Here is a 27697-nt window from a genome sequence, read left to right as displayed (position 1 = left end):
GATTGTTACGCATTTGTTGCATAAATATGATAAAACATATTTATATAAGTTACATATTAGGAATCTTAATTCGTGTAACGATATCACTAATCCACTAAAAATCTGTTTTTCAATAATTTTGTGTATTTTTCCTAAAAGTGAGAAAATAGAATTTTTGGAGAAAATACAAAATATTTTGATTATCATCATTAATATTTATTAGAAAGGAATTGAAAAAAATAGAAGATAAACATGGTAGAAAATTCCATTTTACATGACATGGCTAATAAAAAAAAAATAACTGCTAGATTTACATATTCACAATTTTTAATATTACATGATACTTAAAAAATTTCATTTAAAGGCTGATAAAAATTTGTTTTTTAACAAAAAAAATATATATACATGATATAAAAAATTTTTTATTTAAAATATTAACTATGGAATAACACAAAAACACCTTTTTCTCTTAAAAAAAAATAAAATCTTTTCTCAATGGAAACGAATAAAAGAGAGAAAGAAGAAAACTTTGATAATGAAAACTTTGAAAAACAGAAATTAGAACAATGAGTTATACAGAAAATCTTGTTACCTTTTTAATATTATAATTATTCTTAGAAGTAACTAAATTAGAAACATTAAGGCGGTACTAAAATTCCATATAAATTGCTCGCGTGGTACACACAAAATAGCCTGAAGGCTTGAGTTCCAATCTTTTAATAATTATATCCACAGATAATAACTACATTTTTCTAACATTATTGTAAGAGAAATAATTTAAAGAAGAATACGATGTATAGATGCAGAGTTTCAGTAAAATATATATACAATATGAAAACAATTTAACAGTTTTAATAAAAATCTTATTACAATATATATATTTTATATATATATATATATATAAAACGATTATAAAAAACATGATTTTTGCCAGTATACGATTAAATTACTCGTTTAACAAAGTATAAATGATCTTTTCAAGTGGAGATATGGAACTTACTCAGGCAAAACACGTTTTCAGAATGGAATTCCTATCACGTAGACTGTGAAAAGCTGCCGTCACGCGTTGGACAAACGCAAATTCGGGCAAAGTTTACCCTGCTCGATCGGAGGGTGCCGCTTCCGTAGGGGTGTGTACGGAGCGTAGCGCAATGGCCGGACGTTGGCGCAATTAGGAAACAACTGCGTTGGCGGCCAGCCACTCGCTCGGGTAGATAATTGGTTTCCTCTTATTCCGTTGTCTCGATTGCCGCTCGAGCGACATTCGCGAACTGCTAATTGGCGCGACGTGTATCCCGCACCTATTCCAAAGCCATCCCTATCCGCGACTTTCTAGATAATACGAAGGTAATCGGAGAAATAAGCGTGGGAGAAACATCCGCTTGATTATTGATTGCCTTGACGAAAGCAGTGATTTTTGCTCTCTTTCTCCATTTCAGTTTTTCTTTTAGGTAAGATTTTTCTTGTTATTCTTTCCAACGCGAGCAATTATGTAAGAATAATATAGTCATTGAAAACAAAACTTAGACGATGCCAATTCTGCACATAATCAACATTAGTAACACGAATCTTGAGAAAATTTTAAATATAATTTGGAAAAAAAAACGTTAGGGATTTTTTTCTAATTTTTATATCTTTTTTCCTAGATTTAATTTACAGAGTTTGCGGTAATGATACTGACTTTCGATTAAATGATATCCGAGATGCGAAAACATATAACATAATTAAGAATATTAATCACACTTAGACCTCTTGTCGTAATTTTAATATAAAATCTGTCTTAGTATAAGATGATGGATAGAGTTTAATAAACTTATATCAGGTATGCTCCAATTTTTCTCACGCGAGAGTACGTTATGTATCGTACCGGTGTATTTAACGTAACAAACACCGCGGGAACTGCAAAATTGGAGCACGATCTCTATAGGATCGAAGACAATACGATATTTTTACGCGTCGTTTTGTTAACTGGAACCTCTATTCCCCGCAGTAAACAACGGATTATCGTTCGGGGCACGGTTCCAACTTCGGCAGATTTATTTTACAACTAATATTTGCTAAGGGCGGCGGCGTAGCTCGCCACGGCGGAGCTATGGAGTCTCCGTTATCCTGGAAACGCATGTCGCCGAGGATAGTAAGAACCCTATAGAGACTCGCAGTAAGGAGAAAAGTAAGAAACTGGCCGCGCTCTCGCTGCTAGACGGCTGCGATAAAGGAATTTATGTCGACGCTAGATTTACGTCCCTTTACGCTTTTACAACATACGCGCGAGAAGCCGCTGGCACCAACGGCACGTACGGTACATTCTATTGTGTGTACACGTGTATGTGTGCACACATACACAAGATGTATCTAGCGTAATCGAGCAACTATGCCGTGCGACAACGTCGCATGAGTTTGCGGACAGAACCACCAACGCAGGTTTAGTCGCACGCCGTTGCATATGATACATGTATGCATTTCGAAACGTCTTCTTTCAAAAGTTCGCGTTGACATACAAATATTGGAAGCGAAACGTGACTTCTAAAGATACCACCGAACTCTTTTGACGTCATTTTGACAACAACGCGACGCGACGTGAGGAATCGACAAAATCTCCGAGTGGACAGTAGAACTTATAATATTATTATTTCTGTTCCTTTATTATTCTGAAGATATATATTTTCTAATATTTTCTAATGTCGCTTATATTTTTTATACAATAAATACTCGAGAAAATTTGTTTTTATTTTTCAGAAATTAGTTTTGACATCACGCGCTAAAGAATTTATTGTAATTATTAGCGGATATAGAAAGCGTATTAAAGTAAACAATACTTTGTGTAACATAAAATTCTACTGTTGTAACTAAGAAACAGTTTATGGCATATACTTTACTTTCGTACGCGCCAACTTTATCACGCTTTACGACGACAATCCGTCGAAAGCACCCTGTACACCTGTTCCCGTATGTAGTTGCGTGAATGCAGTTTTATACTCGGAAGAAAAGAAGAAGGAGAAAGATAGACGGAGAGAGAAAGAGACGTAAACGGTTGAATTCTTTGGAAAATCGCATTCATCCACTGAACAGGCAACAACCAGCAATTCTTTCAGGCCACGGCACCCTCGCAGAGGGCGGGCGACCCCTTAACCGAGTTTACTTCCATCTCGAAATCCTCCCTTCCGTTCACTCGACTTCATACACATACACACACACGCACACGCCTCATTCTCACTCGATTTTCCTCGAGCACCGTTGGTCGCCTCTTGACTTCGCTCCTAGCACGTCCTTCTAACACGTTGGAGGTTTGCACTTGCAGACTTAGGACGCTCGCATGATGAAATGGGATGAGACAGAGGCGAGACAACGGGCTGTATGAAGAAAGTGGAGTATAAACTCATATTCAGGAAACGGCGAGTATAAACTCCGTTTTACATGAATAAGGAAGCTAAGTTTATTCACAGTCCTAGGTTTTACCTTGTCGTCAAGATGTGTGTTCAAATGAGAAGTTTATGTTTAAATTGGGTATGAATAAAATGTTCTACACATTCCTTAGTATAAACGATACTCAAAGCAAATGCTTCTTATATGCAAAGTACTTTTATTCACAAATGCAAAAAAAAAAGTCAAGTTGTATGAAGTGCGTTAATGTTAATGAAAAGGACTGAAAGTTTATAATACAAGTTCAGATCCAGATAACTGATAGATCAGAGTAACAAAGAAAAATAAATAATAATTAATTTTTCATAAATATATTAAAATATGAACAAACTCTTTGGAATTGATTTCTACAAAACGTTTTTCAAAAAATACAAATTCTTGTTTTTCAGGACGTTTTTAAGAAGTCATGGAATGACTATCAAACTAACAGGCATGTTAGGCGTGTTGAAACTCGTTGAGAAAAGAAGAAAATATCATTCTCAAGGGTCGTACATGGTCCGCCTAGAAACGTCCTTTAACCACTCGACGTGGTACCAAGGCGACTTTCATGTAAACGACCGCAGAAACGGAAGTGCGACTAAGAGAGTCGACGAAAAGTGTTGGAAAGTGTAGTCACGACTGTCGTGAAAAAGACAAGGCGAGTAAGTAGAAACAGAAGCGGAACGGGGGAAGAACGCAGAGCGCTCGCGACGGAACAACGCGCTGCTTGCAAGCGGCGTGTAATGCGTTGCGGCGAAGCAAAAAGAAGGAGAGCCCTCGCGGGAAAGCTTCATTAAGCAGACACCGCTCTGGAGAGATGGCGGTGGTGAAGTGGAAGAAGCGGAGGATGAGGAAAGTGGAAAGAAAAGAGGACCGAGAGAGAAAGAAGGGCCCAGCATAAACTGTCCCGCTTTGTGCGGGAAATTGCGTTTTAATTCCCACATTCAAGAAGGGGAAAGGGGCTTGGTTACCAGCCGGCGGCGCTCGTATACACGCCGTACACGACCCTCATGCATTTTACATGGTCACCACCTGGCAGCGCATTGCGTCGTGCTGTGTAAAGGAGCGGTCGCGAAGCCGCGACGCAGGAAAGAGGCCGCTTATCATCAACGGGTGAAGACCACCCTTGGAATCTTCATCGAGGTGATTCACTAGCCTGAGAAAGAAGAAATTCTAACATAAGACGGAAGCAGCTTCCAAGCTTTTTATTCTTGCAAGGGCGAATTAACGCCGACTGGAAAGTAGCTCTGAAAGAATTCTATATATCCTTTGATATTTAACAAGAGATTATACTTATTTATATGTATATATCCATTGCCGATGTATCTCACACTCAAATGTGGATTGCATATTTATCTTGCCAAAATAAATTAATTGTAATATATAAAAAAATACTAAAAGACATATTTATATATATTTATTTTTCAGGACTGGGAGGGTTACTTTTTAGAAGTATCTTAAATTACAGTTTATCTAGTTCTTTTTCTCTCAAAAAAAATAACTAATTACCATTATAAAATACTGATTTTGAAAAGTAACACAGATATAGTTACTTAAAAAGTAACTAATCGTTATTTTTTAGTTGCTTTTTATTAATTTTTTGCAATTTTTCTACATTACTATTTTAAATACAAGAATTTGATACATTTCTAACAATACTAAATTATTTTATTCATTTTATTAAACATTCGATAATAACATTATAAGCTATATTATTTATAATAAATTAATATATACATTTTATAACAAATTTAATATTTATAATAAATTAAATATATAGTTTGAAATGAAAATTACGGGATCAATGTGGGAATTAAAACATCTTTACATATTAAAAGAATCTTAGCTTAATTTTTAATATAGATATTTACAGAATGTGATGATTTTTATTAGAGATAAAATGTGTATCAATTCATTTTAAACTTCTGAACACTTCATTTTGATTAGCCTATACTTTGATAAATAAGTTTGATATAAAGCAAATAAAGTATAAAGTAAATAAATTATAAAAGTAATTACTGGACTAATTCTAACTTCGTTAGTACAAGTAACGAGTTTAATCAGATTAAATTCTTATTCTATTCAACTAGTTGAAGAATAAAATTAACTTTGTTTAATACCGAATAAAATTAAATCTACTTTAATTCTTTTCACAAATCTTTTAACATTTATTTTATTCCAAACTATCAATTTTTTATTCTAAATCCTTATATTCATGATTCAAAACAAACGGCTTTACGACATCGCATACATTATGGAAAAAAATAGGAAAAATATCTCGCGGTAAAATTGCCGCTTATTTGCACTTGCTATGCTTTACGGATACTATGCTTTATGGACTGTCACATCTTAATAAACGCTTTTATTTGTGCATGCACAGCGCCAATTTATTGATCGTGTACCTTTGCAATGTACCTACACCAAACCGCAAGTTTTCTATCTCGGTCGCGGTGATTTACATAAAAAAGCATCCGTATTCAGTAGCGCGCCTCTCATGAGCGAAAACGCCCGAGATGTAGTAAGTCGAACATAAAATTTCTAAGAGACAGTACGACGTTTGCGAACTTTGCAGTTACTTTAGCGGAAATTACATCGGACTTTTTGCGCCGGTTTCCGCCCTAGCTACGCTTGCCAACGAAATTATAAATCCACCGCCGCTTTTTGCGGCGCTTGATATTCTCGGTCATTTAATCGTACACGGCTACCAAACCAGATATACATCATTACCGTCTTTTCATCACCCTCGTGTGCACTTCTTACCAAATACAGCAAAAAAAAGGAAATGCTTCTCTTCAACTTTAATCTTTTGAACAAGTGCATCTGATGATTTTTTACTAATAAGTCCGTAAATAGCAATTACGTTTCTCTGTGGTTTGGTAAAAATAAAATTATAATAATATGTATAATGGAAAATAACGTTTTTACAGAAAATATTTCACGCGTCATAATTGTAATGCACGTCAAAGATGAAAGTCACATCAAATCGTACTGATGGCAAGACTACATTGAAAAGCAAAGCAGGTAATTTCAGAATTGTTTACGGAAAACAATTACTGAGTTAATTGCGTTTGAGTTGGCTGATCCATACAAGCTTCGTTAATTCCACTGTCTAAGTACTTGGTGAGAGGTGCCGAATTAATTTCACCGCGCATGTCGAAGACGTGAGCCTCGTTCGACATTGTGTGTGTGTGTGTGTGTGTGTGTGTGTGTGTGTGTGTGTGTTTTCGCTTTCGCGAACCGTTCTAGATTGCGCATAAAGCGCAGATCTAATCGACTTTCGTTTGCCAAAGGAAACAAGCAAAGCCTTCTCCTTCGCGAAGCACGTAAACAATCACTAATAACAATTGCGTCTTATAATCACCTTAAGATAATATTCTTTAAAAAATGCATATAACAATTAATTCATAAAAATAATAAGTAATATATAATGTTAAAATAAAATATGTACAAATGTAACAAAATTTTTGCAACTCCAGCGTTTCTTAATTATATTTGAAATTCCACAAAAATCGAATAATATGAGAACTCTTAAAAACCGATGATTGCATAATTTCAATAATGCTAACGATTTTCAAGTTACGCGATATGCCTCTTCGACTTTTTGTGAGATCTAAGGGAAGAAAGAAGCTAGGAAGAAGAATGGGAGAGGAAGAAGCGCTCGCATAAAGACGATTGTGCATCGACAAAGAGATGCAATATTCTTAGTGCCTCAGGGAATGTAGATTCGACGAAGCAGACTGACCTGGCGGGTGAAACCTGCTCCAGTTTGCGTATACAGTAACACTTTCCTATATTATTTTCACATTTCTCGTATTTTTGCGTTTTTTGCATTTCTCTCTCGCATGCTCTCATTTTCAGGCTTTATCTAAAAATTCGACTATCTCCAATCGATTCCACATCGCGGGAATTATTGTTGTAATGCAAAAGATTTGAGAAACATGATATATATAAACAATTATTTTTAGAGGAATTTATTTCTTTGTTATATTTTTTTCACTGTGTATATGGTGCATTGCGATGTTATTAACCACAGTTGTTCGAGTATCAAAAAATTTTTGCCACGGACTGACCAAACGACGATTGTGGATTCCCTCTTTTTCGCCCTCTCGCGTTTAATCTTTTGCTTCTCTCGCCATACTCTGTCAATTCGACAGGCGGTGCTAGCTTTTTTCCGAGTTTCACACGGCAGACCGTGGAATCGTTCTCGTTTACGGTCCATTCAAACATTCCCGAGCGAAGTTTTCAAACGCGGCAAGGGTAGGAAATCAAACATATTCGTATAAAGTGCGCTACACGAATTCAATAGAGTATCGCTAAAAACTCTTGCACGTTCGAAATATCGCGGCTGCGAATTGTGGTATGGCTCGCAAATATTCCATCACCGCTTCTATAGGTGCCACCGCGTTTTCTGTTATCACACCCGATTTTTCAGATTTATATCATTTTTGTATATTTTTTATATCATACATTGTACGGCATATGTAGATATAATTATTTGTTCATAAATGTTTAAAACGTGCAATGTAAATTCATAATTTGTCATTTCGTTTAACAGCTATTAAGCTTAAAATATTACATAACAACATATTCTCATAAATTTTTCATCGCGAAAATATGTCAAAACAAAAATATTCTACAAAACAGATTGTAATAAGAATTTAATTTTCACATATAATTCAATTAAATTCTCTTTAGAGATTTGGAATTTTACCACACGTCTTTATAAAAATTATATCATAATATTTTTAACAGATTTATAATTTTTTGCACAGAAATATTTTTATTTACATTTCCATAAAAATTATTCAAAGCATTTAAAGGATCCATTCTTTCAGCTATAATTAAAAGAGTAAACCCCGGGATAAACATGTCTTTTTTTATTCTAAGTCCATTTCATTATCTTTTACAAATTATCTCATAATAAAACAGATTTCATTTCAAACAACAATTCCATTATTTTAAAAAGTAATAAAATATCTTACATTAATTATTATAAAAAATGTTGAAATTATCTAGAGCGATAAAAGGAATTCTCGCATAAAAAATAATGCAAGAATGATTTATAGTTATAAAACATAAGCTAAAGAACATTCAGGGAAACATTACATCGTTCATTAATAAACGCGCAAATCTTTTCGAGCCACTTGACTAGGGTCAGTCATTTCGTTCAAAAAGTCTCATGGGAATGGAAGATAAGTAAAGACGCATGAAGAGCGCTAAAGCTAGCTAGCAGATAACCGAGCAAACCCTAGATAAGGGTCGGCAGTGATTGCCCTATAAAATATGTATCCAAGCATCGACCTTTTCTCTTTTGTACGTTCCTTCCTTCTCGTCACACATGTGTCTTCTCTCTACCTTCGTAACCGACATGACCATCTTCGATCCCTCGAGCAACAAACCGCTGACATCGAAGTATCGTGAATCCCTCTGCATAGGGTGTCCCAGATGTGAAATACACTTTGCATTATAGACAAGGAGTCAATGTTGGTGGCTCGGAGAAATGTTGCTCGCTTCCATATGAATGACTAAAAATATGAAACAAGTCCAAGATAACAAAATCTTTTACTTTCATCAAAGTTCAGATGGAATTTCCTTAGACGTCTTTGGAATTTTTGAAGCTCCGTTAGTAAAATATTAAATGTTGAAAGTTAAGTTCTACTATGTCATGTCAAATCAAATTTTCGGCAAGAAGCTGTTCGATTTCAGATTCGTTGAAAGAAATATGGTAAGTTCAAGACATCACGTATACATGTTATACATATGTGACAAGTATGTTTGTCTATAGATCTTTACGCGCTATACGAGGCACACTTTTCGTGTCCTTCCAGGATATTTTCGACTCCTTCACTTTATTGTTTGTTTCTTTCCGCTAAATCTCGAACCTTTTACCCACGTCACTCTTCTTCCTTCTTGTCCTATCCTCGTGTATATCGCCCCCGCGGCGCTCTTCGTCGAAAGAGTTCCACGAAGAACAAAGTGGATGGAGGCATTCCTTCTTTCTCCTTCATCTAGAGTGGATGGGGAATGGTATAAAAGAAAGTGGCAGTTTCGATGAGAGAATGGAAACTCTGATGGAAGAAGCGACGGCGTATCTTTTGCCCTCCCGTTAGACATACGAAAGTTTGTATACGCATTGAAAGGTTGTTCACACTTTGTTGAAAAAAAACACGACGTCGGGCGCCGAAAAATATTTCGCGGCCTCTCAGCCTTCCTTTTTCAATCCTTTGACGGCGAGTGCCGGCTGACGTGATTCTCAGGGAGACCCGTTGTGGGATAACACGTCGAAATTATTTTTGGCCCACGGCCACAATTCCTCACTCTATAGTCCCTACACTATGCAGGAATAGCATCGGAGATCGTGACAAACTCGCGTGTGTTTCATTCACGCATTGTCGACAATTGTCATGTACAAAGCACAAGATATGTATAAATATAACTAAAAAATCATTCAGCTTAACTGTTGGAGATGATATTTGAGATTTTGACAATTTAATTATTTAATTCCATTTTGGAACATTTCATTTTGTGTTACTTTTTATTTTCTATTGATAATATTTTTGTTTCCTATTGATTTTTAGCGAGCATGATAACAATAAATAAGGTACAAGTATGAAAGGTATTCATTCCAATCAATGCTCGCGTTTCAAAATTTCAAATAAAAGAATTTCATTGAAAAAATTTGTAGAATTATTATAGTAAATATTATAGTAGCTAAAATCGAAAGGTATGAAAAACAAATTTGTGCTGCAGCACCATCGCCTCGTCATCGTCGTTGTCGATAAAGTAATATTGATAGATAATTTCTTCGATGCTCTCTACGGTGAATGCATTATCGGGAGCAAAGACGCGCGCAAGGCACGGATAATTTTATTAGAACATTTCTCTCGAAAAGTTTGAAATCGTATTATTTCGAAGTTTCACGTAGCTCTAACATTGTCTCACGCGTTAATACGAGTCGCTGCTACTAATTGTAGTTAATAAGTTATATGATCATCAAACGTATGTATATATCACCAAATTTACCTACACTTGTTTGAATGAGAGAATATATGGAGAGTTATTACGAATGTTCGGTATTATTACATTAGTATTTAGTATAGATATTACTTTGGAGGATCAATCATTAAAGTATGATCAAATATCGCAGAATATCATGTTCCGGAGTAAATTTGATATAACTATCTGTCATAATTTAGAGTTTGTGGAAATTCCTTGATGTAAAATTTATACAATTTGAATCATACAATACAACATCATTCGACGCAGAACCTTTGAGGTCCTTTATCGAATTGGATTCAACATAACGCATTGCATAATTCTTCATTCAAACCAGCATGCGATTATATACGCAGAAAATTATATTTTTGAAATCTCCGTAAATTCCATCATAAAAGTTAATAAAAGTAAGTAATAAAAATTTTTTAATTCATGTTTGATTAGTCGATTAGATTCATTTGAGAACGAAATATTTAATCTTTTCACTCATTCCCGGAAAACAGATTGAATCGCAAAAAGTTAATCAAAACTATTTACGGCTCTGCAGTCGCGATAAAAGAATTCGCAAGAAATAAATTCGCGATATAAATGTTCAAATCTCCTTGTGACATTTAAAGTATCTAAACCATCCTTCCGTTTTATATTACTTTAAATTTTTCGTGTCGCTTATCGATATATCACGCAAGCAAATGACTCCTGTCATGGCCGAACGAAAATCTGTTTAATATTAACGAGAGGTCACGAGCGTCGGAAACGAGTCTTACCGAGCGACGACGTGGCCGCGTCGAATTTAAATTCACGCGAATTTTGCAGGCCCGTAGAAAATCCGTAGGAAAAATCGACGAGGAATATCTACATATCGACAAGATGCCGTAGACACAGGCTCGCATACTGAGATGCCTCATACGATATTCCGCTATTTCCTATGCGAGCCGCCTATTATATGGAAGGAAAAAGAGATCGTCGGGGCACTCATCGGAATATTCTGCCTTGAAAAACCTTGCACTCAAATTTCCTTCGGACATGCGTTTATTTTGCACGATCTTCGAATCGACTTTCATCAAACATGGAGAGAACACGTCGTTGTAAATAATGCTCCAATGCAGTAGATAAAAGAACAAATATCTTCACAGCAGATAGATTCTATGAGGTGTATTTGCAGAGATCTTTTGACTTCATGTAAAATTATCCGTACCATCGCATCATATCGAAGCGTGCAAATTTTTACGAGGCGAATCTCCGGCGATGAATGTTTTTATGCTATCGGCTAAATGTGCGTGGGCGAGTATTTAGATTCTTGAAAACCTACTTTATAATCCGCCAATCGAGCCTGTCATCCAGATGATAAATGATGAAGCTATTCTTGCAATTTGCATTGTTAGTGTGCCGATTGGATGAAGCAATATTTTATAAGTTTCATATAAGGTAATTCGGATTCTGCATGATACGGTATTCAATATGTTCTACTTGCTGTTCATGGATAATTACATGATGAATTTAACAGATTTCATTAGTAAACAGTAAAGTTATGTAGGCTGTTCGTTGATTGCATTAGTTTATTGCTTTCCGTTATTATCAATAAAGCAAAATGTAGGACATTGTAGGCGTGGTGTATTATGTATATTTTTGTAGATAAGTATTAGTTTATTGCTTTCTATAATTAACCAAAAGATGATTATTCTGTATTCATATTTTTTTAACGTTCAGAAATGTTTCCTTTTTTAAATCTGACCATCAATTTTCAATTTTAGACAAAAAAAATTAGAAAAAAATCACAAAGTAGGTAGGATTCGGTTATTTTATAAAATAAAAAAATAGTGATAAATCTCAAAATAAAAATTATATAAAATATTTAATTCCGATTTTTTCACTGTACGTATATTGGATCAATTGTACACATTGCAAAATTAAAATTCAAACAAGATTGTGCACATATTTTTATGAAGTATGAATCTTTTTATTTCTAAAGATAATATCATTCAATATTATAAATATATATAAATGATTGAATACTAATATTAGTGTTACTCTCTACTAATTTTAGTGAAGTCCCTCTAAAATATTTTCAAATTATGTGCCATGTCTTTCAAAGTGCATTAAACATTTTCAGGACTTTCATTTTCGCAATGATAACATGAAATAAGACCAGTAGAGAGCAGAAATGTGTTTGCGAGTGATGTGTGGAAGAAATGCATTTCGTTACTTTGTGCGCAAACAGCAGCGGTGATCCGGGATACGTCAGAATAATGCAAACAAATTGCGCGCGTTGCCATTTGGCACTGATATTTGTCCTTCCAAAAGTATCAGACACGACAAACTCTTAATAAGGCAGATATCATGACGGATATCTGGAGAACTTGGCACATTTTGATGCGTAAAGAGGGTAAAATAGGATTCATCCGAGTGCACAAAATCGGGATAATGTCTTGACACTGTTCCCCTACGCTGAAGAATATGCAGAGCTCTCAGGCTCGCATTTGTCGAGGCGATAAACGTGAATATTTTAGTATTTGACCCGCTGACGATATCACGTCTCCCTACGAGAAAGTTCACATCCTAAGAGATTCACTTTATCTTCGGCATCCTGGTAGGGGAGTAAGCAATTCTCACGAGCCGAGACACGAGAAGGAAAGTGAACAAGCAAATATCGTGAAACAAACAATTCGAGAAAACAATTGGTAGCAAATAAAGTTTGATTTGTTTAAGAGCGAAATACGTATAGATTGACTAATACATTGAACAGGTACGAGTAAACAGTAAATTTATATAACTTTAAGGAAAATTTGTATGATGACAAATATGTATTATTTGCACGCACTTTATTCTTAAATTATTTGATATTATCATCATTAATATTTGAAATAATAATATTCAATATAAGAAATAGAATATAAATAAAAATATGATACATTTATTGACATTCTTAACACATTAACAACCTTAACACATCTATTGAAAATACTTGAAATAACTTGAAAAATTCTTAAAATTAATTTCGAAGGCCTTGCCTTTATTAAAAAGATTATTAAGTAATCATTTATCGCGCGAAGGGATATAAATGCAAGCAATTTAAAATTGCCGTTGAAGAATACGTTGATAATGCTAGAAAATGGCAGTGAAATATAACTGCCCATTAATTCCAAATGCCCAGACCACCCAAAGCGACCAAGCTAAGTAGTCGTTCTTTCTTGGGAGTATATGTCTTTGTCTTTGCAGAGTCACGATTACGAGACTAGTTTGTCACGCGATAGTCGAGAATCACGGAATCCCATCGGTCTTCAGAAATCCTACTGTGTCCAACAGCGTCCGGGGCGTCATGTATCATACAATCCTGCGCAGATGTCACAGGCGATGATTACAGTACATGTTCGCATCACAGTTCAGAACTCATCTGAATCAATTACAATCTATTAGGTGTCTAGTTATCGCTTTAAAGAATATGTCAGCATTAATTAATTGATCCTAATAGATATCTGGATATCATGTTGGACTCATAATGAAGTAAACTCCAGAACTCATATAATATACTATTATATCAATACATCTAAAAATTTCTAAACTTCTAAATACTTTTAAAAAGTATTTGAGAATTTAGATATAGATCTGAAAATAATTTTATTAAGCTAAAATAATTATATAATGCAGGTAATTCAAAATGCTGGTTGCTAAAATGTCGAAACTTTTTAAAGTGTTGCCTATCATGTTTGAGAGTTCTATGTAATTATTTTGATAGTCCAGCAAAATTATTTTCAAATTTGTATCTATATATAGCTAAATTTTTAAATATTTCAGCAAAATCGTTCTTTCTGTGTACTTGTCTTGTTCGTGTAATTTTAGACTGGAATTCACCGTAAACGCACTTGAACATTACGTCGGAAAAAGTTCGAACTCGACGCTACATTGATCTCGAGAGGAAGCACCTATGCGACACAAAGGGATAGCGTTCCGTATAGCAACGATTGAATCGGGCAATGCACCTCGCTTCCGATGTCTTCTTCTATACACGAGCGTTCGCTTTCGGAGCGTTACGTGAACTTTATAACTCCGAAGGAAACCGAGAGAAGGAATGGGTGGTAACAAAGCAGAAACTGCGGTGCTGTCGTATTCGTTTCACGTTCTTCTCGGTGGACCACACAGAGATCGGTTGTCGTGTGAATTGACCTTTGGCATGTGTCGGAACAACGTCAATGTAATTTCGCTGAAACGATCAAGATGGAACTAGAAGCAAAGTAGAACTTTCGTCGTATTTATACCATTAGTTTCGCCCGTCAAACACGTATAGCTTCGAAAAAAGTCTGCAATTTGTCCGAATTGCATTTTCCGCGAATGACGTAAACGTGACTGAAATTCTGTTTCTTAATTTTTCTGTCAATTTTCAATTTTTCTCGAGGTTAACGTAAAAATTATTAAGATCACGAATCAGTTGAGCAAATCCATGGCACAATCTATATAATATATGTATATACACAATACATATATATATATATCTCAGTTTTTTTCAAGTAATTTATCTGAAACATTTAAACGTGAGAAATGCGATATTACATTTCGCGATAAAAGTTACCGCTTCCGTTTGTTCTTTTAATGGGTCATATCGTGCCATATCGCACTTACGATCAGATCTTGAAGATTAGCAAAAGGAAGCTGCCGATCGAAAGATCCTACCACAACTGAACAAGACTCAACTACGTCTGGACATTTAAGCTGGGCTTAATCATTTAATCCATTGACATAGATCTCTTTGTGTCGATACAATGGATCAAGCCTGGCCAGAACAGGCCGTAACTACTTTCGATGCCGTTCAAGTAACTTCATGTAGCTACCGCTATCCTTAATCGGATCTTCCTAACTTTTGTGAGTCGAAACTAAAATCGGCTCTCAAAAGAACCGAAAGATTTGGAAGTGAGCGAGGAAGAACGCAGAGAAACGCTAAAAGTCTTAGATTCGACTTAATTCAAAGTCAACAGCAGCGGGATAAATTTGCATGAAAAATAAATACGTTTCTGTTAGGATATATGCATAAGATATGTGATTGATAAAAAGGATAACGTATTATACGTATACATAGTTATTCTAAATATAAAATACTAAAGTTACATATTCATGTTTTTACCTAATCTTTTATCTTTCACAGAAGTTATTGCACGAAAGTCGTGCAATCCATTAAAAAAATATCAAAGTTTATTGGACATACTAGTTTGTATATAACAAATCTGCAACGGGCATCTTTTAATCCTGCAATGCTATCCCATTTAAACAGCGAGCGATTTAATCATAGGAACTCTTAAAATAGACTTCAATCAAGGCACACCGTATTCCGAGAATTCGCAATTTCCCGAAGCGACAGCTGCAGTTGGAAAAAAGTAGACGAAAGTGAAATCAAATAGGACGGTCATACGGCGCGCCAGCAGTCCCAGATTTCTGATGCATGCAAAACTCGAAAAGCGCGTCACGCTGCAACTGGGGCATAGATTGAAATATGTCCAATGTCAACGATCACAAGCCGCGTAAAATCGATCCAGTAAATAGCCGAACTTGCGCACAGAAAGAGAAAGTACCGCCAATCTCAACGATACGTCGTAAACTTTCAGCCATCGAGGTTGGTTGAAACCGTTTCTCGTGTCATTAATTCGCCGAACTTTTTACGATAAAACTACTGCTATCGATTCTGCTGCAGCTGCAAGTGTACAGAACAAACGAGTGAGTGCGCGACAATCCATCATGTCGTTATATATTATGTAAGGAAAGAATTAAAATTTCCGAGCTTCATCGCAAAAAATCCGTCGTTGCCGTCTTCATGTAACAAATGTTCGATATACTTATTGTTAGTCATATGTTCGAAGTATCGTCGTGAATAAATAATAAATCGAATAATCAATGAACTGTCAATCAATTATCATACATAAAAAATAACGTCGCAACTGACTATTTAATCACTTATGCAATGTCCTAGATATCGTATAGTTTCTCTGAACTATGGACATTAGAAATAAGAATTATCCAATTTTCCGATAATAAAGCATTCATAATTTATGAAACAAGTAAGTGAGAATTACGAAAGTTTGATAAAACTTATATTATAACAAAATATATGTATAAAAGATTCTTTAACTAAATCTTTGATTTAAAATTTAATAATTAAGACATTTAATGCATCCTGTTGAATAATGCTGAACATCAAGAGAATTCTAAGAAGAGAAAAATGATAAGAAATATATGATATAAGAAATACGTGACATTTAGTGCACTCAGCCATGAGAATGAGGTCGCGTTGATAAAAATAGACACTCTATCGCGAAACACACATCCCTCCAAGGATATTACAAAGTAGAGTACCTCGTTCTGTAATATGATACATCAAACAAACGCAACGGTTTTGTGCCGGTATGATAGTATGGTACATATCTCTGTGAAGTTACGCCCTAAATTATTCGACAAACGCCGATGACTGTTCCCTCACGAATGCTCTTCGAGTTCATAGTTGTACAGAGCATATCGAGAGAGCTGCCCCTTTGGATGTAATTACAACTTGTAGTTTCTAGTATCTTAGTTAGTGAAGGCAGGAACAAGTAATAATAATTGAGGTCAGTCCGCAGAAACGGCGTTTGTGTACTTCCGTTCTGTCTACTGACAATCAGTAGAATGTTTATATAGGCAAAAAATAGGGCAAATAAAAAAAGTGCGCGAGAAAAAAAACTCAAACTCTTAAAAACGGAGAACTGGAGAAATTTAATTGTGTTTAAAAGTAACTCCCTTTCCACTCCTGCCTGCACGTGGCTCTAAACTCTTTAAATTAAAAAAAAAGACACACAAGTAAATGAAATTGTTGATTCGGAACGTACAAGTATCTGAAGGCTAAACTCTCAGAAATTCAAGAATTTACTTTCTTCCAAAAAGCAAATCACAATAATGAAGAATGCATGTAAATACATTTATATTTTTACGTTAATAGGTGTAATTATAAAGATGTTATAATAAATTATATTGTATAAATTTTGCAATATAACGCAAAAGTCACAGTTGCATTTTGAAATCAACAATTTCGTAATTAACGGAAATAATTACTTGTCAAGAAACGTTCTTAGAATTTGCAAAAGGTGTGTACACGAAGGTAATCCTCGACTCAAACCGACTTAATGCGGTTAACAAATACATATATATATATATATATATATGTTATGTCATTATGTGTGCAGGTGACATTTTCCTAAAGGCACACAAAGAGACGGTGAAAAGGGGTAGCAGAGACGAGAGAGGAGCTGACAGAAATACGTTCTCACTCTTTGAACTCTCGTTGAGTTGCGAAATCTTTCACCTCTGCTGTGTTTTACTCACACTTCATTTTACTCAACATATTATTAATCAGCAAAAAATGAATGTCGCTCTGCGCGTTTTTAGCACCTAAGAATCTCGGAGAGTATAGTAATTAAGTGAAATGTAAGCCTTTAATAATCAATGATACGATGGTATTGAAATATTGCTCAACTATAAACATGTACAACAATATATAATAATGTACAACATATATTGTATACAATATATGTATATACTATATTTTTTAGTTGCGTTAGATTAAATCTGAGAAGCGAGTTAGCTGTTACACAGCATTCACTATTCATCAGCTACTGATCTAAACGCGAGTAGTACATCTGAAAGATTCAGAAAGAAAAAAGTATACGCCGGTTACATGATATAACACACCGTATTCGTCTGCATCTGGATTTCATCGTCTCATCAGAGTCACCTACTAACGCAAAGCGGATATATAACGAGAGACGTGGTCGAAAGGAATATTCGTATATTTTCTCAAGTGTACCTCTGACGTTGTCCAGGAGTTATTTGTTCATGTAAGAGAGCGAGATGCGCAAAATGACCCCTTGTTAAACGTCACGAATTTTTTCCGCTAAATCTGCTAGCATGTCAAGGTACTGTCGAGATTTATCACTGGGATAAAAAATAAAGGAGAAACAACGGGATCCTCTTCTTTCTTTTGTTCTCTCTCTCTCTCTCTCTCTCTCTCTCTCTCTCTCTCTCTCTCTCTCTCTCTCTCTCTCTCTCTCTCTCGCTTCCTCGTTCTCGCTTTCATGTTTTGACATATCTGAATTTATCGAATAACGGGAAAAATGATTGATGGTTGATATTTTATCCCACAGTCTCCTCTGTGCCTTTTTGCATCATGTTAGAAGAAAGCGCGTTTCAAAACGAGTGTAAAAATAAATTCTCAAAGAAATTTGTCCGTTTTAAGAACTGAAAAAGCGTATTACCAACGTCCATCTCGATGCAATATACGTACTTTCTTTTCGTGATAAGCAGAGCACATAATTGCACAATTATTAAAAAATCAGTAAATATTAATCATAAACTACATCAGTTAATTATAAACAAACTACTGTATGTACGCGCGCGCGCGCCTCTTATATTACAGATCTCCTATAACAGATAATCTTTAATCCTCTGATCCCTCTATTAGAGGAATCAATAAACACAATGACAGATAAAACAGAAACATTTTTTATCTCTCCCTTTATCTTTTCCACTTTTTTTCTACACGCAGAATTAGTTTTGATTATGGCGAAAAAAACTGCGAGGTCACAATACAATATCGTAATAAATTAGAGCGTTGTTTGTTATTTAGCCGATTGCCATTTACAAACAATATAATGCACGTGGGTACGATATGCGCTGGAATATTACATTTGCGACCCATATTCCGCACGTTTAAGCGCAGCTGCGTTAACGGAATTTAAAATAGCAGTCGACTTTGCTGTAATGCCAACGCTTGAATGTTTAACGTACATCCAGCGCTGAACATGTATTTAAATATCGCAGCATACTAATTATAGATTAATATTATATCGATATCGGTGCAACGCTCTTTGAAGACATAATGGAAAGCACTATGTGATTGCCACTTTTCACTTGTTTGTCTATTGGCACCGCACTGAGTAATTGACAATGGCCGATGAAATAAACGGCAATATATCGTGAATAAATAATCAACCTGATCGCGATACATCCAATACTCGACATGCGTCCGACAAAGTGTTGATTTCAATGCGTTATTTTTCCCGACAAACATCCGCCTCTCATTTGAAAAGTTCATTCAAGGCATAAAACATGATTTTTCTGGATCTCAAGTTAATTTTGCAATAGATTTATAAAAAACAAAGGAATATTAAAGGAACAAAAATCGTACTTTTTTATTATAAACATTAATCGTAAACATATGAATATAATTATTATTATTATAGTATTTCGTAAAAAATATATGATAATTCCTATCAATATAATTCAACCTTTTGTATATTATACAAACGAGAGCCAAAATGTGCTGTCGAAAACTGTGATTTCGTCATTGACAAGTAAATTGAACGTTAATCCGTCGCTCATAAGCGAGGCAAGGCTTCCTCCGACAAGGCTTTTATAACGCCACAACAGCGACGCGGTGGTCTGTTCTGCGTAATTTCCTCGTAATTGCCAAAACAACCCCGAAACAACTCTCGTTAAAACTGCCCCCGGCAGGAACCAACGCGACGCTTTGAAGATGCGGCGCCGCGCCACACCGGAATACGTTGCGGAAAGTCACGGTCAAAATTGTCGCGATAACCACCGGTAACTTGCGGAAACGTCTCAATTTAAATGTATGTGCAGTGAAACATCGAGTCGAGACCAAATCAAATTTTAGTGCATACTAAGCGATGTCGCGCACGATAATTAACATTGGAATTGTCGATCTCGTTATGACTAGAATTCTATTATTTCGAATCTGGATAATTGATTGAATCTTTAATTGTACCTGACGAATAATTATGAATAAATAACGAATGGAATCGGACATCGAAGTAATTATTGTTAAAAACGTTAGTAGTGAAACACTTGACATTATCGGAGAAATTCTGGAAACGTGTTCAGTGAAATGAATAAATTGAATTCGGCGTTTAATACTTCAGTAATCAGATAATTTGAAATGCAACCATTACAATGGCGCCAAATTTATTCTCAATATATGTATGTGTTATTTATATTATTTATAAAATAAATAATATAATCTTTTCAACCCTAAAATGTTCTCTTTCACAATTATTTCTCCATTTTCTAGAATAAAAATGCATCTTATAAAATACATATTTCTCACTCATTCTCTCTCTTTCTCTCATTCACTCACTCATTCACTCTCCCCCTCTCCCTCTCTTCTCTATTACCTTTCATATTTTATAAATTTCAAAATACTATATCTAAATATTACATTTTTAAAATATGCACTGAGAAAAAAATACTGTTGATTCAATTAAAGTCTATATTACGAGCTATCACTAACATAAGTAATTAATTCATATATTTTTTTCTTGATATAAAGGCATAAATTATTATTTCAATAATCTAACTTTTATATCAATAAAAATATATATGAATTAATCACTTATGTTAGAGATAGATTTTAATTGAATCAACAGCATTTTTTTCTCAGTGTGCAGTATTTTAAAAATTATGAGAATCTATAATAGTTCTAAATTAATCAACAATCTAATTAACGTTTTTGGTGACAACTTGTAGCGAGTCAGAATAATAATTGTTTTCCAATGAAATTGCCCGGAGACACGAAAATTCAATTGGACGCCTCTCTATAAATAGCAAACTATATATTCACATTTCAGAGCTTAGCTGCGATAAGAGACTGGCACATAATGAAACCGAACGAAATATGCTGACGGCATGATTTCGTATCACAATAAAATATCGCAACTAGAATCAGTGTCGAACGTCACATCCTGCCATTACCCATTATATGAGACGATTAATCAATAGCACCTGCATAAATTTTCATATCACGGAAATAAATTCTAACGTCGTTACATTTTTATTACGTCGAATTATCATTTGCTCGTACTCGTATTTATTGCATGATTCATGTAATTCAATCTTTTCATACAATTCGTTCACATTATAGCTTCGTTAAAAATATGCAAATAAGGCTCGATTATAAAATGAAAAGTTACATTACGAAGCATTAAATTATGATTGTGCATTGTTAAACATCTGGTTAATTGGCGGAAACATGCGGTAATATTATTGATTTCATATAAATTCCATCATGATATATATTATGTCATTATATTATTTGTCATTGATTTCATCAATTGTCTATATCATACATAATTTGTAATTTTATCATTATAGTAAAGACAATTATTTATATGATTATTTGTTTTGTTGGTTTCTATCTCATTACTTTGTATCTAATTACTACAAAAACACTCTAATTACATAGTTTTTAGACTAATGAATCTCAAAATGAATAGCTTAACTACTTCTATTTCCGTTGCTCATTAAACAACGCTGTTTGCTTTCTCGAATGTTCGCAATATACTTGAAAGATTCGATGAAAATCCCTCTCGTTCGGGTAATCTATTTCTGCTGCTTGTTTTCTATGCGTCGTTTCGAAATGAAATTTCTATAGATTGTTAAAAAAATTTCGATATTAGCCGATTTCAGTAGGTTAACAATGACGAAATTACCAATTTAGGTGCACAAAAGTTCGAAAATAAGATCTCCTGAAACGAGAACTCATCTTGGCACTTTACTGGCCATTGTATGGCGTATAAAGCAGAAAATAATTCGAGAAGAAAAATCATCTCATGCGATGTCGGGAGATCACGAAAGCATATGAGTGACAGATGAAAATTATTTTTATTAGATAAGGTAACGACTGAACTGAAGAAATTAAATACCGATCTCTTCTGTTACAAACGCGGAGTTTCAATTAATATAATATAATTAATAAAATTTATAATATTCATGTACCTATATATAGATCGATTGCATTCCTTTTAATAAAGATCTCAATATTCATGTTATACGCGTATCTTTAAAAAAAAATAATAATAATGTAAAATTCTTATATAATTAAATGAAATGATATTCGATTTTATATCAAGCAACGTAATACTTAATGACTGTTATATTTCTGAATTAGGAAATAATTTAAAAAACATTAAATTTTTTGTTGAAATAAGAATCCACTTTATTGGTTCTCTCGAGCTTTCCGAGAATGGGACGTTAATGTCACGATTTAATAATGATTTGACAGAAGTTGAAAGAACTCGTTCAACACAAGGCATTAACTCAATTGTAAAAAAAGAGAAGATGGTAAAGCGGTGATAATATTGACAGCTAGTAGTACTTTCACGCCTGGAAAACGCAGAATCGAGTCTTTACGACCTCATTTCAAAAACAATTGCACTCGGTGCTGTTTAATCTCGAAACATAGTACAGTTATTGTTGGTACAATATCGATATCTCTCGGTCATAATTAAACGCAAAATGACAAAATCGTTTCACATAAATCACTATTTATCAATCATACTTAATATACTTCTTCATACATGTGTTTTTAAAGAAACATAAAAAAATTATATAATTATACTCTTTGAAAAATAAAGAATTGATAAGGAATAATATAACAAGATTTAATGGAGTTGCAAATAAAATATTTAAACAATATTAAATAATTTATTCGAACAATTATCGTAATATCCATAAAACAAAACGGTCAGAAACAATCAATTATAAAAGTTCATTGCAATCGTGTTTATAAATAATAAAAAGTATTTTTTAACAGATTACCGTATCGTGAAACTTTCGACCAAGATATAATTTGATACGATCATGAATTTAAGAACGTTCTTTCTACCTCAAACGCATTTCAACATCTATAAATTCAGTTATATTTCAACATGACGACAGCAAAAATCCCAATGCACAAATCGTGAAATTATAGAAGACTAATAAGATTATCGGAAACCCTCGAAATGACGGAATTTCCGCTTTCATAATATCTACTGCAATATTTGCATATCTATCTCTACCGTTCAAAGAGAGATTACGAGATTGTCTGAAGGCAAAAGAGAATATTTTCATGCTCGTGTAGTAAGAACGGCCAAAACCGGAAGCGTCATAACGAAAGAAACGAGGATTAGAGAGGCGAGAGGAAACGACGACGGTGGCTAAAATGTCCGTCTGGAATTGTCTGAAAAAGCGACGACAAGAGACGCTCTCTTGCCAGACCAATTACCCTCTTTTCTATCACAATTCTCTCTCTTTCTCCTTACTCCTTACTTCACCCTCTAGCTCCTTAGATCGCACCCCTCCGTGTCACAACTCTCGTCCTTACGGCAGAAATTTCGCTCCTACTCAGTCTTAGCCGCAGAATAAGGGATAAGTACGAAAATCTTCGCCTCTCGACCTTCTTAGCCCTTCGCGTGCCTCGTTTTTTTTTCTCCCTCTTCGTAGCTCTACGTTTTCGCCATCGACAAATTGACTCGAGTAGTCCGCAGCCGCTCTCAAGATAGCCGTTAATCGATAAATGTAGCGCGAAATCGAAATAAAACCTTCAGACCGTCTCTCTAAAGTACGCCGGACATGACCGAGCGAGATATTTAACGGCGACGTCCGCGCTCGTGAAAAACACCCATGTGCACTTAATTTCAGAGGATCGTTAATGTCAAGGTGTATTGTAGTGTACAGCGGCAAACGATGGTGTAAGAAATTGTATGGAATTAAAGAGCTAATCAATCTTCAATTTCCATAAAACATGAAATATTTTATCCAATTTTTTATAAAGATTAATACGTCCGATAATTCTTTGTTTAGATATTAAATTAGCCTGTTATTTCCGATATTTATCAAAATAACAAATATTGTTAAGATTATCAGCTGCAGCGAACGATATCCCCAGCAATGAATACGAACGAGCTTTTTCATATTCTAAGCACGTCTAACAATATATATCATGCGTAATTGCGAACGTGTATTGGAATTCCTTGAATATATGCCAGTAGCAGAATAAGCGAGTAAAATATAACATGTATGTTACAAAGTATTCTGCGACTATCGTCAGTCCTTTTATCCATGGATCCTTTGACTCATTTGCAATAAATTTTTCTTGATCAAAAGCTTTTGATTGGACGTAATTTCTTTGAAACTACGATGATTTAAATTAAAATTCTATTGTATATATACATAGAGATGTCCTTCGACCATAAAAAAAATTATTCAATTCGACATTTCATGAAGGACAAATTAATTCCAGAAATTATTTAAAAAGAAATACGGAATTTATATTTTTTTAAACCATCCTAAACCGAATTAATAATTTTTCGCATGCTGCAAGTCGGCATATCATACGTTAAAGTTATTACGTATTCCAGAAACGGGCGATAAACTTTTAATTCCGCGTGATGCACGCCTACTCTCGTTTCGTGCGGCAGATCGATAACGAGAGTGAAATTGAAATCGTTCGCCATGGTACGACCCGCGTTTCACCCATCGGCAAGATCGAATGAAGTTCAGCGATTCAATATCCGTCGATTTGCGCGTTGCATGTCGATGACAGGTGAGCCTATGAGCCGATGAAGAAATTATTCAGTTCCGAATATCAGAATGTGTGTATCACACGCGCATAATAATCGCAAATTGTATAATAACATGACGCCGCCAGCATAAATTGCAATAATATGAATCGAACACTAAATATCACAAATTCAATAAACATACGTGAACACTAACTGAGTAGATAACAACGCTCAACAATCCAAATTAGAATAATTTCGCGAGTAAAGGCTCGAGTCGCGCAATTATGAATCACAAAACAATACCATGGTGGAGATACCATTTGTCTTAAAATAAAAATTAAAAGAGAAATCCCACGAGAGATCCCATTCTTATTCTCTCGTAACGTAAAGCCGTTTGTTTTCGCGCGCGCGTCATTCATTTTTCGTCATTTTTAACTCAAATAGGGATCCGATAGTCCGACGCGTTCGTCGCCCGAACGTGCCACAAACCGATTTTCCGAGCGCAATTAAAATCACCGATGTCGGAAACTTCGCGCACACGACACGCGATACAAAATGCCACGCTGCCGGTGGCGGTAGTAAACCGTCGGTGGCCCAGTTCGCCCCCGCAGCCAATTAGCTCGACACACCCCCGCGGCTGTATTCAAGACCTACCCTTACGAATTCCGGCTGTAGCAAATTGCGACTCGCAATTCCCGGTAACTCTGGCACGTGTATTACGCATATGTGCCCGTGTGCATGAACGCACGCCCGCGCGCGCACTTGTAGTTCCCTCTTGTCCCGTTGCCATTGACAAACAACATCGCTTGGCGATGCATTAAAGGTTGGACGGTTCTGTAGTTTGTCCGTAGCGTCTATAGATGTACGACTGTGGTTGCGTTGTTTGCATGGTCGAGATAATGATACGAGCATCCGAGAATCGGTATTCCGCTGCGCGCTATCGTTGAAGAGGAAACACCACGTATATTCACGTTGAGAGGAAATTCTTATTAGAATATAAATTTTAATATATTTGTAAATGACTCTCAATTTTCGAATTCAATCTTTTTAACTTTAATTATTAGGTGTTGGAATTAATTCGTAGCGTTTTACAAGTGATGGGAAGTACTTTCATTAATGTATTTTTTAATGCTCATGTGAAATAAATAACATTCTTTCATTAAAAACGCTACGAATTAATTCCAACACCTAATATTTTTTACATACCATAGAAGAGTCACTGGTGACCGAGCGATTCCTGTTTGTGCAAGTTTCTTTGGGTCTTCCGATAATTATAAATTATACTATTAGGTGTTGGAATTAATTCGTAGCGTTTTACAAGTGATGGGAAGTACTTTCATTAATGTATTTTTTAATGCTCATGTGAAATAAATAACATTCTTTCATTAAAAAACGCTACGAATTAATTCCAACACCTAATACATTTTATTATTTTTCAATATTTATTCTAGAAAGTTGAAAGTATGTTGATGAATTTTTAGAGATTTTTTTTAATCATTCTGAATAGATGAAAAAATTCGACGGATTATAGTGTACCCATATATTGTAAAGGTTAATGCTTCCTTTTGTATTAGAATATATATATAACTGTACATTATCTCGTAAAGTTACTTATTACCTGCAGAGAACACAAATTAACAGCAACATTACATCAATATTATAATTTCTCATTCAACACAACAATATAAATGTAATATAACACGAGTTGTACATAATAGTTATAGTATTGAGTAGGAAATTATAACATTGCTATAATATTACTATATTAATTAATGTTTCACGGGGATTTGATACAATGGCAACCCTAAATGTGGATACCTATCACCAGAGAGAGAGATATATTTCGCAAAAAATTTGCATATAAAGAACAGTAGCAAAATCGGAGTAATCTCAAACGCATCAAAGCGCGAATGAAGACGTAAAAGCGACATTGGGTTGGTACGTATCAAAGTTATCAGTAGTTCTGACGAAAGTAGTTCTCTCGATTTCCCGACTAGTGAACTTGTCTGGTGCACGATTATGCGGTAAAATAATCGTTTTGGACTCCACCCCTGGCTATGTTAACCCCCGTATTCACCTAGTTTCGGCCCTCATTTCTGGTCGATTTCATTCCACTGCACATCTCCGTTCTCCCGCGTTCCCGTCCGGTTCTCGGTCTACGATCCATCACCATAACAGTTTTCTCGCACTGAGAGAAAACGTGAGAGGCGACCCGTTGTACGGTTTGCTCGGAAGTTGAAAATAATAAATTGTCTCCATTAAGCGGCCGACTGTCCATGTTCGTTCCCATGGTTGGACCAGCTGGACGCGATTTCACCGTAGGTACTCCGTCTCTCTAATTGCAAATTTCGAGTCGTTGTCGTCGCCGATGACTCGCGTCTATCTCGCCAACGAGTCGCTTACGAGGAACGAGTACCATGTCGGAATCCAGAAATTATTCGACGCAATTAATCGTGACAAAGGAGAGAAAAGTAGGGGAATAAAATGAGGACTTAGCGAGGACTCGAGCTTTTCCGGAGGTTTCGAAACGCCCTCGGGATAAAAGTCGAAGTGGAATTCCGCGCGAAGTGCTGTCTACTTTCAGCCTCGAGCGTGCGCGCACCTGTCGAATGTGACGAAGGAATCCACTCGGTGGTACAAAGAAGTTCTCTGATCCATCGAGAGCCCCGGTGGGTGCTCGAACCCGCTCTCCTTCTTGTTGTCCGCCCTTTGAGAAAATCTCGCAAGTTTTTGTGCGACAAGATGTATAAGATCGATCCACGATGAGATTCTCACGCTGTAAAAATAGACGAAACAATTCAACCAAAACTTGGCTTTAAATTACCAAGCCATTTACACGGGTTATTTTTACAAGCGAGGTATTTGAAAAGATATTAAAATTTGAACTAAACTCGAAGCCTGTTTATGCCTGCAAACTCATCAAGTTTTTCTTTATCATAAAGTTTTTTCTTGTTTCGTCGACTGATTTTTGT

At 35.2% G+C, this 27697-nt stretch overlaps 1 protein-coding gene across 5 annotated transcripts in view; it reads right to left on the bottom strand.

Annotated features, from left to right (window-relative positions):
* Nucleotides 1–27697, bottom strand: part of tei (irregular chiasm C-roughest protein teiresias) — a 358357-nt gene that overhangs the window by 197077 nt on the left and 133583 nt on the right. The gene's annotated exons all lie outside the window — the stretch shown is intronic.

Source organism: Acromyrmex echinatior, chromosome 2, assembly GCF_024713525.1.
Source record: "Acromyrmex echinatior isolate Ae372 chromosome 2, ASM2471352v2, whole genome shotgun sequence".
NCBI lineage: Eukaryota > Metazoa > Arthropoda > Insecta > Hymenoptera > Formicidae > Acromyrmex > Acromyrmex echinatior.
Note: the sequence above shows the minus strand (reverse complement) of the source record. Positions and strands in the feature narration are given on the sequence as shown.